Source organism: Aquila chrysaetos, chromosome Z, assembly GCF_900496995.4.
Source record: "Aquila chrysaetos chrysaetos chromosome Z, bAquChr1.4, whole genome shotgun sequence".
NCBI classification, from domain to species: domain Eukaryota; kingdom Metazoa; phylum Chordata; class Aves; order Accipitriformes; family Accipitridae; genus Aquila; species Aquila chrysaetos.
In genome coordinates, this window is record NC_044030.1 from 49086809 (window position 1) to 49107424 (window position 20616).

At 41.9% G+C, this 20616-nt stretch overlaps 1 protein-coding gene and 1 long non-coding RNA gene across 6 annotated transcripts in view; both read left to right on the forward strand.

The window, feature by feature from the left end:
• Positions 1-4083, forward strand: part of LOC115336732 — a 32228-nt gene extending 28145 nt beyond the window's left edge. Inside the window, exons 3-4 of the long non-coding RNA XR_003921889.1 lie at positions 736-821; positions 2430-4083. This is a non-coding gene — a long non-coding RNA (uncharacterized LOC115336732). The remainder of the gene's footprint in view (positions 1-735; positions 822-2429) is intronic.
• Positions 4084-11510: 7427 nt separating this feature from the next.
• Positions 11511-20616, forward strand: part of PIP5K1B (phosphatidylinositol-4-phosphate 5-kinase type 1 beta) — a 121068-nt gene continuing 111962 nt past the window's right edge. The window contains exons 1-2 of one of the 5 annotated variants that reach the window (XM_030003492.1): positions 11511-11574; positions 14649-14840. The gene's annotated coding sequence lies outside the window, so the exon portion shown is untranslated. The other 4 variants (XM_041120606.1, XM_030003494.2, XM_030003491.2 and 1 more) reach the window with 4 other exon arrangements.

Here is a 20616-nt window from a genome sequence, read left to right on the forward strand (position 1 = left end):
ATTTAGCAGCAGGAATTTTAAGATAATTTTGTAGGTCTTTTCTTAAGTGGAAGCTGGCAACCCCTTTTTAATAGTAAAAGTAATAAGCATTTTAGCTTCTGATTATTAACATCACTTTAAGTGGGAAAGTGAAATACTGACAGGAAGTGTTTCTAAGTGCAACATTCAAAGAAGGCAGTCACTATGAAAAAGTCCCTGGCTAGTTCCTATTTTGCTGTTAATCACTGCACCACCCAGAAAGCCAACACAGTTTATGAAGTTTAAGTAAAACAAATAAACTTGCACATTTTTAACCTACTAGAGAATAGAATATGTGTGTTTCTTAGAAGAATAGGCAAAAGTTGCAGGAATCCACAACACCTAGCTTTGAGAGATTGTATTTCCACAAATCAAAACAAAATTGAAATATCTGGTTAAGTATTTACAGTGAAAAATAGCATGCAAGGAGAAACTGAGGAGAATACAGGAATCAACTGAAAAAATAATGAACATTAAGAATAGAAAAAAGAATAAAAATGGAAATAATTGCAAAAACTAAAATATTGATGACATACATGAAAAAAGACACAGTGATGTAAGTTTTTCAAGGCTTTATGTACATCTTTTGAAGTATTTCTACTGACCATTAATTCTTCAGTGCTTTGTATGTGGGAGTGGGACTGTGGTTTTGTTTCAAAGACTTGTCTTTTGCCTGCAACAACTACAAAGATTAATCCATTTTCTGTTTCATAAAAGGAGTCACAATTTAAGAGAGAAACTTCAAGAGTCCAGAGGCACATATGATGAGAACCTCAACATTACCTCAGACTCACTGAATACAGGTAATATATTCACTGTGGTTTATCCAAGCAAGTGATATAGCTATGAGACCTGTACTGAGATACCAGCTGGAATTCAAGCGTGCTTCTCCCCCTGCTTGTCCACTGTAGGAATCTGACTTCACCCCACTGGAAAAAGAATATCTTTGAGACTACTCATGTACAAAAGCTCTTGCAAATTTAGGCTTTAGCAATGTATTAGCAGCTCAATAGCAAAGTTTGGATTGATCTTGATTGTGCAAGATTACTATAATTAATAATACTGGCTATTTGATCATAATGACAATCATATTCCTCCTGGAAAATTATAAATATTATCTGAAGTATTCCTGCAATTCCATGCATGGGGTTAGAGCCTGTATCTCTGTGAGAAGCCCACAGCAAGTTAGTGGGGCTGTATAAACAGATGGGAAATCAACCATACCGATGAAGATTCAAGGTCATCATATCTTGGTGTGAAGCAGAAATGGCCCTTTCATTGCTAACAGAACTCAGTGACAATTAGTCACTTAGTTAGCAAAGAATTTCTGGAGCAAAATAACCTTGCCCTGAGGTATGTACGGACACCTCAATTCTCATTTGGCTGAGCCTATACATGTACTTACAGGGAATACTGAGTAGAAAGGTGAAAACCCTACCAAAAAGACATTAACTACTATAACCAAGCCAGTAGCAAGTAAGAGAGCTCTGTTATTTTAGTTCTGTGTAGCTTAAGAAAGTCAGACACCTCGAACATACGTATAGGTGAAAGAAACAGGTTTTCTGTTCCTTACAGATTTTCTTAAAAATTACTTGTCTCCTACTGCCCTGGCAGCTCTTTTCTCCTGATGGTATAATTCACATCAAATGAAGACAGCTTTTCTTTTAATCCATAAAGAAGAACTCAAATGAAGTTTGGAAAGCAAGAGCACTAACAGGAATGTGATCCTATCATATTTTTTCTCTCTTATCTCTGCAATAAATGGAGCAGATACTGGTTCCTTAATAGCCAGGTGTTTTCAGGTGAAGGGCATCCAGCTTTTATAGACAAGCAGACCTATTCGTTATCAAATTTTCCTGGCCTTTTCTTCAAATTCTTCTTCAATTTTAGGATACAAACAGATGAATTGCAGTCATGAGTGTAATGAATAGCCATGAAGGGAAACAAGATTGGAATCTTTCTACAGGTTACAATGCAATCAAAAACTAGCTACTTGTTTTTTCTCTTAAAGTTGTTCCTAAATAACATTTGAATACCAATATACAGTGATAACATAGAGAAGCTCAGCAGAAATGTTGAGTCAGAAATGACACCATTATCTATAGCAAAACTAGTGGGTTAAAGAAAAAATTTCTTCTAACATTATCCTATATAGCAGTGTTTTCAGGAGATATCCCAGTTGGAAGTATGATAAATGCTAGCAATTATGTCATATGTGCAACTCAAGAACATACAGTGAAAACTTTACAGCTCTTTGATGACTCTGTATAAGGACATCTCTTCTTCAGCACAGTGTCTCATTACCTTTGACAGTCTTCTGTTCAGACATCGAGATCTGAATGCAGAGAGCTCACTGAGGGACAGAACACTTGAAGCATCATGATAGATGTGTTGCTTCTCTGTTATTAAAGGTTTTCCAGATATACCTTTCTCAGGATGGAGTCACAAGAAGATTCAGACACTCCAAAAGAAATTCTCCTGAATATGTTGGATTTTGAAGGCAGAGGAGAAGAAGGAATTCTCAACATCTTACAAGCTTCTGGTTTGTGTGCTCCTCCTTTTGTTTGTTCTCTGTTATGCTTATTATTTCATTCTTTCTTTTCTGACTGGGAACAATTACTAAAACTTTTTTTAGCATTTTCCACTAATAGAAAATTCACAGTAGTGCACGCTTACTCACGTCAGACTTAGAAGCAGCAGTTTGTAACTACAGAACATTTGCTTGATCTCTCACACAGCCTAATGCAGTATCTCATGCAGTGTTAGAAAGTCACAGTCTGCCTAATTATCACCATGTAGAGAAAGTGCTGAAATACATTGCTTTTGGAGCCCTAGCTGTGTAACTATGTTAGTATCGCCCTTTGGCTGGGCTAATTAAGTGCTAGTGCAACTCTGTTGTATCTGGTACCAGAGTTGCCTTCAGTATATTTGCATAGCACTGCACTGTGCCATATAGACAGCCCATAGCAGCTAGCTTTACCACAAGAATAGTACGTACTGGCATTTGCTTCTCTCTATGATGAGGTGATACTATAATAGAAAGAGAAATACACTGGAACTCTGTTCCTGTGCAGTTATAAACAAATGTGTCTGGAAAAAAACATGTGGACTTGGTCTCTGCCTCCATCTATCAGAGAGGTTTTTCAGGGTTTAGAGCTCCTGTTTAGCTAGCGAATAAAACCATGTTTTCTTGACCTGATACTAACTGGTCACAACCCACACTTTGAAAAGATTTCTGAAATGAGTGGAATAAAACTTTCATGTAACTGTCTGCATATGCAAAAGCCAGATACAATTTCTTGTTTTGAAATAGTAAGATATCACACTGATACATGAGTAATGCTCTTCTGAATACTCTTAGAAACCAAATTTTCTCCTCCCCAGTGATGTATGTGAGCAGAGCTATACACCCATGTGCACAGCTCTTCAAGAGCAGGATTTTATCAGTAAAATGGCACCAAAACCCATTGAAAATTGGGGTTTGCACCTCATGGTCAAATTCCCTGACATGAATCCTGAGTACATTTTTTCTCTAAAGGTGAGATACTCTTTAAAAGGAAAAACAAAACAGCACTGAAAGACTTGGGAACAAATGGTTCATTATCAGAAGGGACAGAATCCCCAGCATGGGAGAAGGCATCTCTCTACATGGAAGATGTTGCACTGGCATTTGATTTCCCTGAATGACAATCTTGCTCAGCCAGTGAACTGGGAGATTTTATACTCTATTGTTAGAGAAACCTGAGGCATACACTCAGACCAGAGTGTACTTTGATTCAGTATCTCAAAAAGAAGGCATAGCTTTGAGAAGGAGAAATCCACAAAAGCCAGCAGAAGTCTGCAGGGTGCATGCAACATGCTAGTACCTTCATTTTCATTTGTTTTGTGTAATTATTGCTTTTGTAGAATTTAAAGATGCAAACATTTATAGTAGTTTGTGTTCAAATGGAATTTTCATTTTCCAGGTTGCTTCAGATATGAAGCAGAATTCTTATACTCCAGTAACACAGCTTATTGTAAATTAATGAGTGTATCATTAGTGAGTATGTAAAACATTTATAAATGTAATCTCAATTTAAATCTCATGCTTCTTTAAAAGCGTGAGTTCAAATCATCCTTTTAGATAAAATGACATTTCTACAGTCATTGCAATGTTATTTTAAATGGTATGAAACTAGAAGAGTAGTCAATAAAAATGTTCAGACAACATTTACTCTAACATTTTACTAATTTCTTCCCCTCCTCTGAAGATTTTGCACCAGTTTGCATCTATATCCTCTAAGCAGTAAACTCAACAGGAAAAAACTGGTTTAGAATTTCTCCATGTATCACAAAATGGAGTGGTTTGGACCGCTTAAAGAATCACCTTCAAGGGTATTAGCAAAAATAATTTAATAGGAATTTATAAAAGCATGACTTCACAGAATTCCATAGCAAGATTCACTCTATTACTTAATACATGGGTGAAACACACACAGGAAAATTAAGTCAGAATCAAACTAAAACTATGTATACAGAGACCAAAGACACAATAGTGTAAAAGGGAAACAAGCAAATGAAAATCAAGTTAGAATTGATTTCTGATGATTTGTACAGAGATCAGGAATGTAAAAAGGTAGGGGAGACCCTCCTGTTGAGTCACAAGGTTCAGAGAAGATCTCTTTGCTTTCTAAACTCCTGTCGGAGTCTAGGTGCAGCTGGGCCAATTCCTAGTCCCAGACTTGGTCAACAGTTTATATTGTACCAGAGTTCCTGGTACGGTCAATGGACGCTTAACCGCCCAATTCATTACACTTACGCTAAGGCCTAATGAGACTTCCTGAGTTCATAGATTGGCCCCGAGAGGGGGAAGAAATGCACCACCACAGACTGTTCTTCCTAGGGATTAGATTACTTCAGATACATGTCCTAAACTGGGAAAAAGAATCAATGTCATCTAGTTTTTGACAGCTAGGAGAGCTCAACACTGCTCAGTTTTCAAGTAAACGTGTGGCAAAACTTAATTTAATTAATTACCTGCCAGAACTTTCCATGCTTTCTGGTTGGCAGTGCTGGCATTTTAACTCACCCAGATGCTTCTCCCTCCTTCACTTTTAAAGAAGTTTTTACAACTTCTTTTCTCTTACATGCAATTTCCCTTGTGGACCTGGCTTAGATTATGTAATTGTCTTAAAAAAACCAGGAAATAATGGCAACACTGAGACTGGAAGTCCTGTCTCACACATTGTCAGCACCATACACACATGCTTTGCAGCGTCATAGTTAAAAGAACAACCAAAGAAACCCAGCTTATCGCAGAACTGTTCACTAACTAGGACAAGTGCAAGGATATATGGGTGGCTAAGAGGACGCAGTCATGGATGAGGAATCCAGAAAGACTGAATTCATTTGTAAACTTGGCTGGTCTGCAGGAAGAGATTCACGGAGGAGACAGTTTCCCATATGTCATTGGTTCCAGAAAAGTGCACCTGTTCTGTTCAGAATAATAATATCAACAGTACAAAGACCACTGTTTTGCTCTAAGGCAGGGATGAAGATGACTGATTTGCTAATTTGTAGAAAAATGTCTGAATTATTATGGGTCATGTGAGTATCTGTATGAAGAGCTCTCTGATTTCTAGAGTGACTGGTTCTGCTCAGTTATCTCCATTGCTTATGGAGCAAAAAAAAAAGAAAGGGTGGGGGTGGGGGTGGGTAATGAGCAATCAGTTCTTAGATGCCAAAGACTTACACTCTTCTGGAAAGCAGTCATCAGAAATCCTGGTAATCCAAACTGAAAAAGGACTGCTTTCTTAAAAGCATTCAGGGCCCTTTTATAAGGCCTTCTCTCCTGCCCTTGTTTCAGCAAACAAAATTCAGGCTTAGTGTTGACATGCTGATATGCCATAGCTCATATCTCCTTGAAGGTAAAAAGAATATAAGAAGTTTAAGATATCTGCAATTACTAGACAGAAAGGAGAAACTGCCCTTGAATATTCAGACAAATATAAGGGTCCAATAAATCTTAATTTCCTGTAAAGTGCATCCTTAAGGAACATGCTTAACATTATTTTAATATATATCCTTTTTTTATTATTTTCATAAGCCGATCAAATCAGAACTGGAAAACAGTGGGGGTTTTTTAATATAACCTTGCATACTCTTCAAAGACATGATGGGAGAGGAACATAGGAGAGCGAAATAGAACTCTTTGTAGTTCTATATATTTCTAGAAAAAAAACCCTCTCCAAATTAACATATCACAGAATTGTCAGTCTTGAAACAGCATGTTGCGTTTTAACTCCTGCATAAGTCATGATCTAGAGGAAGGCTTTTGATGCAAAAGGCTTTGTTACCCATTGTTACTCAGAAGGCTCTAAGGTGCCTCTTATTGCATTTTCAGATTTCTAGAAATCCTTTCTTAGTTTTTTTTGCTTCGGGGTTTTTGTTTTATTGTTTTGGTTTTTTGTGAATGCTGAGGAAAGTGTATCTTCCTATGTGCAACTTTCCTTCAGAAAATTGGTCCATGGTTAGTGGATATGTAAAACCAAAGGAGCATAAAAATGAAATTACTGATGGGGGCCTAAAGTACTATCTGTGCATGATGCTGGACTCTATGCTGAACTTACTCAGTAGCTCAAATCAGCAATGGCTTATGGATTTCAAGACAAAAAATTACTTTAATCACCCAATCTCACTCCTCTGTTAGAGACAACTGGAACTCATGTAAGTATCCAGCAGTGACTGAGCACTCTACACGGCCATCCTTATGCAAATGCTTTGACAATGTGAAGATGCAATAAAAATGTTAAATGTTCTGCATTGGCAAATTGATCCAGCTGCAACTGCTGATGGTTCCAGCAAAATTCATCCTGGACTTGAGCACCACTGGCTCTCCCAGTAGCATAAACTTGTTCTGGCTCACAATGGCACACAATCACACTTCTCCCTACACAGTCAAGAATGTAAGCTGATGAGGAAGGAAAGGTAAAAAACTCATCAGTATAAAGCTAATTCATATAAACTGTCTGAAGGAGTCTGAACCAGCAAAGTGAGTTTATACCAGATCATCACTCTGCCACAATGCTTTTGATCTGGAACTACAAGTCTTAAAACTGACTTTTGTGTATTGCCAATACATGTCTTTGGTCACCTATTTATAAAAGTAAATAATAGTATTTCTCTCATCTCAGATATTTTGTGGAAGAAATACAGTCTGTGAGATGTTTTAATATTTTGAAGCCCTGAACATAAATGTCCTCTACATAAGCATTGTGGTGACCGACTGTGACTGACACACCCCCCAACCCACTCCCTCCCACCCCCCACCCCCCCCACCCCTGGCTTTGTAAACATCACTAACAAGAAACCACAAGCCTCTTGCCACAGCAGATGCCTGACTCTGAAGGATGGAAACTGACTTGCTTTACAGAACTTGACATACTTTTACGGAAGCAGGCCTGTGGCTTGTGGCTTGCTTTTGGATCACAGCTACAAGTAATTATGCGTAGGTAAAGCAACTCTCTAAAAGCTGACTTTAGGATAGAGCCAGTGGAGGATCTCACTAATGTGGTGACATCCTCTTGGCCAGGGATGCTTGACTGTATGACGTTGCCAATCACCATAATTGCACTCGTGAGTGTTATTTATATTATCATTATTCTTATCACCATTGAATGCATAACTGTCTTTATCAATGGTTATTGAATAGAGTTAAATCTGTTAAATCCAACATAGCAAGCATTAGTGAGTATTTAGATGCTTAATAAAGTATACATACATTGGCAATTGTGATATTTGATTGGTTTAATTCCCTCCCTGTTGGAGCTCAATGGGTACTTTTATCTCCTGTTTGCAAACATTGTCTTACAGTCATTGGTCTGTTATTGCACATAAACCCACTCTAAACAGTTGTGTGGAAGTAAGGCAGTTGCAGGTGGATCTGGGCACTGTTGTGATCCAGACCTGCCTGACAGCCTGAACCTTTACCAACACATGACCCCTCAGGGTGGTTGGGTTATGACAAACATCACCATCAATCCCATCAAAGAGTGATCACATGAATGTGAAAAATGTGTTGGACTACCACTTATGGCTCCAGTTTCCTGCAGTTTCCTCGCTAGCTCATGTGATGTAAGCAGCATAAAGTACTAGCATGGAATTCAGTGCAGGGCAATCTACCAAAATTATAATTGCAGAAAATTAGATTGTAAGGAGCAATCTACTACCACACCTAGTTGCAACTCTTATCAGGCTGGTTTTTGTGTATCTGTGCAGGATGCTGCTGTCAGACCCCAGGGCACTTAGCTGCCACCCTGGCAGTGTGAGGAGAAGAAAAAGGTCATTGAGATTCATAACTTGTCATTTACTGACAGTTTTCTTACATCATATAGCACTGTTACTGAGTGCATGCATGAGTGTGGTGGTGCATTTCCTTCCCCCTCTCCAGGCTGACTTACAAACTCGGGAAGGCTTGCTAGGCCTTAGCATAAGTGTAATGAGCTGGGCAGTTAAGCAACCCTTGACTGTGCAAGGAACTCTTACACAGCTAAGACAGGGAGATACACTGTGCATCTCAAGGACCCCTACTGTTCGGCAAAGGTGCGGGGGCAGGAGTAGAGATAGCCAGTTCTAATAACAACCTGCAGCCAGTGCTTTCTCATAACAACCTTGAGACATTACAATCCTCCCCTGACAGTCTTGCAGCATCCCGTATCTACGTTTTGAGTTATTCTTAAACAGTCTCAGAATTTTCCAGCACAGCTGGGATTCTAGAAATTTGTTAATGATGAAAGCCAGTCATCTCCTGAACCTATAAACAGCAGCACTAAGTGAGGCTCTTTGAGCTCTCCTGGACCACAGCGGGCTCCAACCAGCATCTCCCTCTGAGTGGGATGCCTCTCAGAGCTCACAATCCTTCCTGTTTGTGAAAATTGGAGGTCTGCCACCGAAAGCCGACATCACCTGTGCTGATTCTCTTCCTCCTTGAGGCTCGAGCCTTCGCCTGTTGAGACAAATGCCAAAGCATTTGACGTGAATATTTTCACTGACCTCGAGGCGAATTTTTAACAGGTATACCTCCTTTTCTCTCTCTTTTACTCTCTTATGTGTATTTCTCTTAGTGTCTTTATGCATGCATGTGTCCTAACCTGAATTGTCTATAGCAAGTAAGTTATGGTAGGTACATTATAAGTTATCAGTAAGTTATAGCAAGTATGTTATAAGATATTAAGTAAGTTATAGCAAGTACATTATAAGATATAAGTTATTACTTTCAAATTTATACTTAAATTCCTGTTGTGATTTTTATTCAACTGTGAATGAATTTTAGGCTGCTATTGCACTCATAATTCCTTTAGATATAAACCGTTGACCAGGTCTGGGACTAGGAGTCAATCCAGCTGCACCTACACTCCGACAGGAGTTTAGAAAGCAAGGGGGTCTTCTCTGAACCTCGTGATTCAATGGGAGGGTCATTTTATCCATGTACTAAGTAACAGAGTGAACCTTGCCAATGAATTCTGTGAAGTCACATTTTTATACAAATTTCTATTAAAACATTTTTCTGTTGCTAATACAATTGGAGGTGATTCTTTAAGCAATCAGAACCTCTCTCTCAGTTTTAAATTCCCCCGATGACAGTGAGTCGAAAAAACACATTCAGGTACCTGTTTGGTTCAGCACAAAGAAGAAAGAAGGAAGAAACTCTCTCTTACTGTAGGATGCTTTTTTGCAGGAAGAGGAATCAGGGGTTCTGTCTGCTCTTCCTCTTGGGCCTGGGACTTGGTGTTGCCTGTTCGCCACGTATAACCAGTGTCACTGCTATGTGCAGTTCTTAAAACTTCCTTGGCAAGAGTTCTGTAAAACAGTTCGGTCTTGCTGGTTGAGGTGAAATGTAACGTGAAGCAGTCCACCTTAAATATCTGAAAGGAAATTTTGAGAAGCCCTGATGGTATTAGATTATTCTCTGTCATCTTCCAAATACTTGTATCACCACAAGCTAGTTAATGCTGCAGATTTTGAATACATTAAGAAAGTGTCATCCACTCTAAAGGTTCAGAGCTGAGCCAGATGGCACATCTGACTGCGGTGTATATGAGCCACTGTACTTCTACTGGTGTGAAAAGCAGAATTGAAGCATCAGGGGATGAGATCAGAAGCTAGTTTACCAGAGATCTCTCTTGCAGCTCTGACCTAAGGAGGCCATCATCATTTAAGTGGTGTGACTATTGCACATTGATTTGAGTAAACGTGTGAAGTAGTTGCTCTGCTATCGTTTGTTATAAATACCATTGCAGATAAAAACCGCAGTGAAGTAAGGACCTTGATCAAAACGGAACAAAATGGAAGTAGCACGTTGAAATGCTATGTGATTTCTTTCACACGCACACATACAATAGTTCCTTCTGCACTTGGAATTCAACTTGCATGAGTCAGCGTATCCGACATCAGTAATTACAGCTATAAATGCACAGCTATTACGCACTCATCTTGTGTAGCTTGGGAGTAGTCTATTCTACCAGGAATAAAAAGGTCCTGAGCAGACGCTAAGGGTTTGTAACCATTCATGAGCAGGGACAGCCACCCGTGCAGCCTTAGGTTGCGTGGCAGGGGTACAGCCCCAGCACCCTGCTCCCTGAGAAGAGCTCAGGCCCCTGTAGAAGCGACATTCCCTTGAATGCAGCAGTGTTGCAGATGAGGTCCTCCCAACCCCCCACTTTCTTCAGCAGGAAATCTTTGCATATTCGTTCTCCCAGCTTCCCTTCTGGGAAGTTCCCTTCACTCATCTGCACCGATTTATAGCCTTCCTCACTGCCCTCCTCCTCAATACCTCACTGAGGCCTGCAAAACTTAAACATGGAAAGTAAGTGATGGGAGAATTAACAACTTGGATTTTCAGCCTTCTCAGCATAGATGGGGGTGCCCAGGCAGATGCTGCAGTGGCAGTTCTTGTGTTGTTTTGCTTAGGGCATACGTGCATCCGGGTGGCCAGCCCAAAAGCAGTTTTACGTGAGAAGCAGCACTGGGAGCTCACATGCGACGAATAAGCGCAATCCTGGAGAAATGAAACGAGAGGTAAGGCAGCGAGCACGTGGCGGATGGTCACCCTTCGGTCCAGGCTGACGGGCTCAGCCCCAAACGGCCAGCTGGCCACGGAGGCAGAATCCCTCCTGCCAAAAACGGGCCAACAGGTGCTGTCACACTTCAGTGGGCCACCACGGCCTCGCACATCGAAGCAGCACGCAGCCCTTCACGACCCCTCGCAGCCACGTCTCCTGGGGACCCCAGACCCCCAACCACCAGCCGCTCACCTGCCCTGGGCCCCCACGGAGTCCCCAGAGCGCTCGCAAGCACAGGGCAAGAGGCGGCAAAGGACAAGGAGAGGCAGCCGGGGCCACGGGGACGCCGGCCCGCGGGCAGGCTGGGGAGGACGCGCAGGGCGCACACCGAGCGGCCTCCGCCGCCTCGGCCCTCCGGACGGGCGGGAGGAGCCGGCCCGCGGGCGGGGCCTGGACCGCGGCCCGCCGCGCCGCGCCGCCCCGGCCCGCCTCACGGAACCACACACCGGCGCTTGAGGTGAGGGAGCTGCGGCGCTACCGTCCGGGCGGGTCGGGGGCGGCAGCACGGCCCCCACTCCGGCCTCGGGGGTCTCGGCGGGGCGCCGGGGGCGGCGGGGCGGGGAAGGGGAGGCGAGGCCTCCCGGCGGGCGGGGGGCGCCTCGCTGGAGGCCGTCACAAGCTGGCGGCGGGTGAGGCGGGTGTAGCCGTACGCGCAGTGCTTGTGTCGTTTCTTGCCTTGTTTTTTCCCCCGCTGCGGGGCGGACGGTCTCGCCGCGGGGCGTGGGGGCTTCGGCGCGTGTCTGATTTTATTTTTAGGGCTGTTTAATTCCACACCCCCCCCCCCCAACGGCCGTCCCAGGGAGCAGGTGTGTGTGGGAAGCCGGGCGGCGCGGGGCTGAGGGCTGAGCGCTGGGGGCCGGCGGGCGCCCCGAGCTCGGCTCGGGCAGGTGCTGAGCCGGGCCGGGCGCGGCTGGTCCCTGTCCCCGCTGTGGAGCCCCGCCTGCACCCGAGGCCGTGCCGGCTGCAGCCTGAAGGACTGGCAGAAAATGCCTCTTTATTTCTTGGCTTTTTGTGTTTGTTTGTTTGTTCGGGGCGGATTTTTTTCTGTGAACTTCCACGGACTTTTAAGTCTTTTAATTGTGGGACTGTAGCTTCTTAAGGAGGAAAAAAAAACCAACCCCAAACAAACCCCCAAAACCCCAACAAAACCAAAACCCAACAGCTTGCGAGGGAGTTGTGAGGGGTAGGTTCCCGCATGCCTCAGGCGCTGGCTCTTCCAGGATTAAGCTCGGCTCCGACCGACCGAGCCCATCGCCGTGGAGGTCCGGCCGGGCCCCGCAGGGCGACTGCTGGCTGCTGCTGTCGCCGCCGCCGCGGCCCCTGAGAGAGAGCAGGGCTGCACCGAGACCTTTCTGTCCAAGATGCTGGTTTTGCTGAATAGCCTCCGGCAGCGGGCAGCTCTTTTGAGTAGTAAACTTGCCTCTTAGTACCATAAAGTGGCTTTCCTAAAGTAGCAATGTTTCCAATACGCTGCTTAGGTGATCACAGGTTGTGGTGGGTTTTCTCCCCCCCCCCCCACCTCCCACCTTTTCTTTTTAGTGCTGCTTCTTTACAACGGAGCTATGGTATGTGCTGTTGCTTTAGGAGAACTTTGTGCGGATGTTATGTTAGCTCTCCCAAAGGAAATGTAAATATACTTGTTTCACGTTGCTTCTAAAAGGATATTGCTTCAGGTGAAGAAACAGTGGTTTTGTTCCTCCTATTTTGTCAGAGAGTTATGTATTTATGTAAATGTTTTGAGCTAACATTTGGATAATGTAAGGTGGAGGAGGGCTCAGATCAAAATTAAGAGCACAGAAATTCTTCTTAAAATGAACCTAACATAAGGAGCATTGGCAGTTTGGGAATTAGTGAATGTATATTGTAGCATCCACTGGGTTTTTTATGTCTCAACATAAATTTATAGGATGTTTATCCCATGGTTTATTATGGTAGAGATGTTTTTTAATAAAGTTCATTAAATGGTCTCTCAAAATTCTTTCATCTTCAAAGCAGAGAATACATAGTCTGATGAATGCCTAATGTAGTTGTTACTCTGACTGTTCCAGAACCTAAAACCCATAAATAATTCGTAATTTTCTCACATCTCTTCCTCCACCCAGATGCTTTCTCCCATCCTTAATGTACTTTTTTGCCTTGTAGCCATCTCAAAACTGATTCACAAAACCCAAAATTGAACACAAATATTTAAATGTTTTGTTTTTAGAGGTCAGTTTCTGGTAATTAATATATTGAGGAAAAAATAAAACATGATTGTAAAAATGTTCCTCTTCACTCCTTTTATTTTACTGTATTTCATCTGTTTCCTGGATTCTTCCACTCCCCCAATTAGATAAACCAGTGAGTGGAAAATCACATTCTAAGTTTAGGAATTGATCCTTAAAGCGTTAAAAACAGCAGGAGGTTTCTTTCACTGAGTTCAGTTGGTGCTAGGTTAGGGCTGTTTATAATCTTTAGTTACGTATTTAGGTCTTCTTGATAGCGGGAGAATTGAAACACGTGCCTAAAAATAAGCATATGCTTACGTGGTTTGTTGTAATTGCGTGTGTTTGTGGAATGGTGGTGTTTTTTTTTTTTTTTTTTTTTAGTTTTGTTTCTTATCTAGCCTGGAGGTAGCGAAGGGATTTTTTTTTTTTTTTACTCTTGACACTAGCAGAATGGGCTAGAAACTATAAAAAATACTTTCTCTGTGGGTTGCATAATGTGGTCCATATAGTGTCGAAAACGTGCTTACTGTGATCAATATAGTGTTGAAAATGTGCTTACTGATTCTTGCAGCTCCATGCGTACAATGTCTCCTCTGTGTGTTTATGGTCTGTGTAACCAAGGCACTTCACGTGTGTTGGCGTTCTTGGCTACTTTAGGATAGAAGCTGGCAACAGCCTTTCCTTAGGACCTGGGCAGCTGTTTGTAAGGCGCTGCCTTCCCTTCTGCCTCCAGCTCCCATTTGGTTTTAAGGGGAGATAAGAGCTGGCACAGCTTCTGTGCTGTTTTCAGCACCCTGCAGGATACGGTGTTGTGCTAACAATTGCTGATAGCCTGCCTCAGTGTTTGTCTTACAGGATTGCAGAATGTGTACTTGGTGGTGTTGCAGTGTGGTTACTTTGGTTACTGCTTGTAATTATATGGTGGTATAGTTGAAATTTATATACTGTGGAACCTAAAAAGCAAACTTCACTAATCAGGCAAAATAAAATGTGCACTTAGAAGCATATAAATGAGCAGTTTGGTGTATGTTGTAATGTTCAAAACCCCATATTGCTTAGAACTGAATAGCTAACTTTGCACAAGTTAAATGCAATGAAATGCTTTTCTAAATGAAGTCTTACTGACAGTGGATTGGGAGGGAAGAGGGTCCTCATGCCTTCCCTGCCATCCAGTGTTAGTTATGCTTGGACCATTCTTCACCTTCTAGATGTAATTTGTGTTTGAATCCATTTTGTACTGTACCTGCTTGTTGTGGGCCCACACCACTGATATTCTGAATTTTATTTTCCCTAAATAGATGAAGTGTCTGATTTGTCATTGCAGATTCCTGCTGTGATTACGAGGTCATGCATCTTGTCTTATTCTTCATGTTTGTACAGTCCAGAAAGAGCTTTTTCTCCTTCTGTGTGAGGAAGAAACTTCAAGTCCTCCCTGAGTGAGCTGGAAATCCCATCTTTTACCTTCCCTCTTCATTCTTCAGTTGTGAACTAGAAAACCATATCAGCCTGTTGTGAGGTACAAGCTCTACCATTTTACTGTTATTTCCTCCTTGCTGTAAAACTAGCTGTTTTAGTGTGATCAGCAAAGTGGGGAGAAGCTGTAGGTGTTGCAAGTGCCTTGTGTATTTTCACCATTGTCCAGATGTGCTTGTGTTTTGTATTTTGAAATAGGAGATTTTTAAAAAACTGAAAGTAATAGTAAGCTCGCATTAGTTTCTTCGGTATGTCACGGCTATGGTCTGCATCATAGTCAAGTAAATTACTTGTAAAATTTTGTGTGGTGCTGTGTATGTGCACAGCCATAAGATGCTTCCATCTTAGTAAAGCAGGTACTGGATGATGGCCATTTTATTAACTGTACTCACTTTTATTGCTAGCTCTTTTAGCTCGAGATTCATGTCTTGTATGACTACATGCCACCCAGCCAGCCCCCCTTTGTTTTTTATGTGATCCATGTTACTGCAGTGTTTCAAATTCTATGGATAGTGATACACCTTTTAAAATGTCTTTTTGAGGCCAGGGAACGCCAGTATTACACACCCTGGAGCTGAGACACAGAGGCTGAAAGATTCATCCAATGGAGTGTAAGAAGTGCATGTCTGCAAGTCACAGCCCGGTGTTAATAAGAGGATTTTTATCCTCTCTTAGTAGAGACCAATTCACTGTGAATCATAAAACTCATCCTATGAAAAAAGTACCAGGGATCTGGAATTGGGTTCCACTTGGTTCATTTCGTCTGTACAAACTTCCTGAGTTGGCAGTTTTCTGGCAAGTGAAATTGGAAAGCCTGTCTTGGTGTCCTTTGACTAGAGCTGCTAGTTTGTGATCAGAATTATATTAAGTATAGTGGACACAAATACAAAGATGGTTTGATTACACAAATACTTAAAAAATTGAATACCATTCAATAGTAGAAATATTGCTGTAATTTACAAATGCAGTTGTTAAATCTTGTTCACAACTCCAGAAACAGCGCTGTGCCGTTTCCACTGAAGGAAACTGCTAGCATTTAAGTTTATAGCTTGATGAGCAGTGCAGTTTAATGGGATGTTGCCTTCAGCACCAAAGCTGACTTAAAAATACTACAACTGGTATGGCAGTTTGCCACTTTTTTGACTGTGGTTGCACAACTGTTGGTGAGGCTTTGTGATAATATCAGATCACTGAACTGATCTGAGTTAAAAATAACTTTGTAAGAACAAAAGAAATTGGTGTGGAGGGCAGCTATTTTTCAACTGACTCTTTAACTGGCGCTGTTTGCTGGTATGACCGTTTGTGCGGCTGTGCTGTGGAGGTGTGTAAACGGCAGTGGAGAGGTGGAAGAGAATTTAAATTAGTAGAGTGAGACTTGTTCACTTCTTTTGCTCTTGAGAAAAGTTTGTAAGATCGCTGTTGGCTCTCCTGATCTAGTCAAGAGAGAGAAACCTGTTGCTTGGTTGCAACAGCTGTTGCCCCCACCATGTCCCCAGTCTGCATCATAGTCTAAATCTCACTTTCTGTGCCCATCAGGGCTTTTTGTCTTGTTGCCGCAAGCCATAGCGTAGCAGAGCCCGTGATCAGAGCTGTGTCTGCAAAGGGAGTGAATGGGCCGGATTCTCCTTGAGCTTTTTTGTACCCAGAACTTCCCATCCCTCTCTAGATGGGAAAGTAATTTGCTTTTTTCTCCTGTTGAATTTGTTTCCACAAGAAGTTCTTGGCTTGGGTACCAGTGCAAGTCAGCCAGAGGATACATCCATGCAGCTAAATGATAGCTTAGTTGGAGCAGGGATGTGCCTGTCACTCTCCGGGTCTCAGCAGTAGCTAGTCCCAGCAGCAGCATCTGAGGGAGCAGGGAGGTACCAAGGGTGGCAAGCTGATGGGAGCTCCAGGTCTGTACTGGGGTTTGTAGCCTGTGCTGGCCTCTGTCCTGTGTTAGTTTGCTGCTTTTGCAGACTGGCGTGTGTAGGAAGATTTCCCGGTGCTGAAGTGGCACTCCCATTTAGTTACATAAACTCTTGTGAAGTCTCCTGCCATTTGCCAGAAGACCATGAGAGCCAATAAGCATTTTGTCTTGGATTCGTTACAAACTGTTATTTCTTCCTCAAATCTAAGGTTGATTTTTTTTCAGTTCATGAAGAGGATTAACTGCATGAGATAGCATTTCTCAGACTGTGATTTGCTCATTACTGATGATTTTTGAGGCAACAGTAGGGTCACAGGCTGTGTGTCAAATGATCGTCTTTTTTTTTTTTTTTTTTTTTTTAGTTTACTAAAGGTTTCTGCTGGTCTCTGAGTGATTTGGAGGACAGTTTGTAATCTGTTGGCTTACAAAATTTGGGAAATGTGTTTTCTTTGTTTGCCTTTTTTTCCCCAGCAAACTCAGTTGTTGGTAAACCATCTTAAGTACTCAAGATCCAGAGAAATGGGGAGCAGCCAAGTTTTTGCCTGGGTAATGTAAAAATCCATTGCAGCCACCACTGCTGCCTGTCTCCAATTAGAAGAAATGTTTCTTTTTGGTCAAGATAGCAGTCTTCATGGTTACGTACCTTCCCTAACCCAAGCTGTAAAGTTGTAGGATTATAAAAAGGAGGTTAGAAATTCATGGGCTTCCTGTTACAGCTATATGTGAAACTCTTCAGAGGATGATCGAACTAAATGGAAAGATTCTGGGATTCCCTGGATACTGCTAAGATAACTTTCTGCCTTGAAAGTTCTGCAGATGTTCTTTCCCTTTGTACATAATTGAAGTCTTGGTTTTAATGTGTCATGAGTCAAGGCTTTTTGCCTAAGAGTAATGTAGTGTTTGTATGAGATCATGCCCAGGTTTACCATGTGGCAGTTAGTGCTACATGGTTTGTTGGTGCTTTCTTGTCAGTAGGAAGGTGCGTGTGTGCAGTGGTATGCAGTTTGCTTGTCTGCCAATCATTGATAACAGTAGGGCAGTGACTTTTTTTTAACTTCTGGAAAAGAACTAAAGCCATCAGGTAAGAACACTGAACTTTATTTTCAGTAGTGCTATCTGAGTTAAGTTTTTTTGATCACTTTATTATTTAAGGTTGCTTCAGTGTCAAGTTTGACATTCAGAGGTCCAGTAAGGAATGTGTCAGATTTATCACAGACCTTTGTCTTTAGTGTGTGCTTTTCTTGTTCTAATGTCTTACAGATTTGAGAGGGCTTGTGTACTTATTTTTTTGAATATATAAATATTTTTGTATGCATAGTTCTAAAAAAATATTGCTAAGGCGATAAATAACCCTTTTCAGCCTTTTTTCTCCAGTGTGTCTGCTGACCATATTAGGAGAGGTTTATCTGAGGCTGGAGGGGTAAAAATTTACCTTCTTGGCTGACAGAGGGGTTGCCATGCAGTGTAGTCTTTTGGCTTATGAGTCAAGGTAAAGATTACTGCACCTTTACCATCTTCATAGTGCAAAGCATAATCAGCAGATCCACACCTGCAGGTGCCAAATAGGATCTCCTCCGTTTTTCTTTGTGATATGCTTTATGTGTGTCTGTTGAGAGAGCAGAGGGGATGGTCCCAATGTGTGTGGTGTGGAGCTTGCCTCTTACCCAGCCCACCCAGCTCCCGGTCACCAGGCTGCCGAGGAATAAAGTGGTATTTCTGTGGCTCTGAGTGGTCTTGTGTAAGACCCCTCAGAGCTCTGGATAAGTAGTCTGGAAATAAGGCAGCACATGTGGCTTACCTTGCATGGAGGAGCACACCCTTAAGTCAAACTTGAGTACCCAGGTTCTGCCAAAACTGGTGTCTTTGCTTGATTTTGAGTCATGTGGAAGTCAGTATGGATAATTGTATAAGGTATATTGCAGTGCATGAAGGCAGGCACACAGTGAAGCCTTTGAGGGACTCGTACATCAGTCCTTTATTTCCCCCTCTAGGTTGCACACACTTTGAGGAAACACAGCTTTCACATTCAGAGTGCTAGTGGAAGGTTCTGGGAGGGAAGAGAGAGTTCCCACCAAGTTCAGTCACTTTGTTCAACACAGAAACAAAGGAAGTATTATGAAAAGGTTTTTGGCTAGGAAACAGAAAACCTTTTCATGGGAGTCCACAGCTCCTGGTTTTGTTTTTAATACAACCATGATGATGTAACAAGTCATCTCCTTAAATAATGATACTTGTACATTTCATGTTACCAGGTTTTGTTTATGCTATAAACCTTTTGCCAGCTATTCACAGATCACTATAGTAGGACACTAAAGTATTGCAAATGGAAAGAACCCTATTATGTATTCTGAATGGCAACAGAAATCTAAATTGGAACCTTACTTTGCTTCGAGGCTTTGCTGGTCTTTACACTAGAAAAAGTTTGAAACTACTGGTAATGTGGATGAGTAAGGATCATAGTCTTTCACTTTTTCTCTGATTCTTAGGCTTATGCTGAAATGTGTGGTGGTGATCCCATACAGAGATGTGGTGCTGCTGCTGGCACTGCTTTAATCTTCAGTCATGTCCATATGGTGATTCTTAGCATATGCAGAAAGCAGAGATGACATTGTCAAAGAGGCAGTTTATCATCCGATTTCTAGGCAGAAATACACAGATAGAATATTATTGCTTGGTGTGCAAATAATGGAATTCAAGTATGAGATATTAGAAGTGCCTAAAATTAACAGCAGATTCAGTGTACTGTGGTGTTCTCATGCAAAATAGCCAAGAAACATACCAGTGCCTGGCTAGACTGGATATTTTTTAAAGCTGTCGCGTGCCTATGTTTAGGGTTTACAAGGTTGCTTCTCTTTCTTTAGGTTACTATTGTGCTAGGCAACATACCAGTTTCTGTTGTGTGTTGGTGTATACCTAGGTGTGACTTTTGTCTTGTGCTTTGCATAAAATTACGTTGGAGTCTGAAGTGTTAATGCAGACAGATAGACCCCACCTAGGACTGTCTATGTTATTTGACTAGGTGTTTGTAGCAGAGGACCAAAACCAGAGGTTTTGAGTGGCAAATGAATACATTGAGTCACCTACAGCCTATACAGCCTGCAATGAAGGCAGTGTTTCCCTCATTTATGTCTCCTTACCTCAGCAGACTGGTTAGTATTATGTGAGCACAAGCCTGCCTCTTGTGCTGTAATTAGCCAAGAGCGAGCATACAAAGCTTCAGGGTAAAAGAAGAAACACATTTGGAACCACTCTTCAGAGTTACTGGTTCTCAAATTGGGATTATTGACTTCTGTTAGCAGCTGAACTGATCAGTTAAATTCCTCTTTCCCATAGCATTCCAGGAAGTCATTAAACTAATTATTCCATTGCTAATTAGTACTCTCACTTTTTTCCTTTTCTGTGTAGGCTTGGTTATAAAGGGGGGTCTGTAACACACTCTTGTCTCACTACTAATATTACAAGATACTGTGCTTGCTGTGGGAAGGCTGATTGTGTTGTAAGATGAATGTACCTTGCAACACCAAGGAAGGAAATTGTTATTTCTGTGTTTCAGCAATGTACATTAACAGTATTTTCTTACTATATGAATAGTTAGAAATGTTGTTTAGAAAGTAAAAAAAGAGCCATGGTCTGATCTGTCTCTGGGGGCTCCAGTTTCTAGATTTATTTGGATTTCTTTGGGATTTGAACTCCATTATACCAAAGCCCAAACAGCGCATGTCTTGTATGTTACTGACCTCTGAATTTATTTTGACAAGTCTTTTCAATGTCTGAACCTACCCAGCTTCTTTCTGCTTCATGTGCTTTATGTCACAGAGGTGACAGGAACTCTACAGGGTGGAAAACGCAGACGAAGATTGACATGTCAAGCTGACTGTCAGAGAGCAGTACCATCTTTACCTTAGTTTGT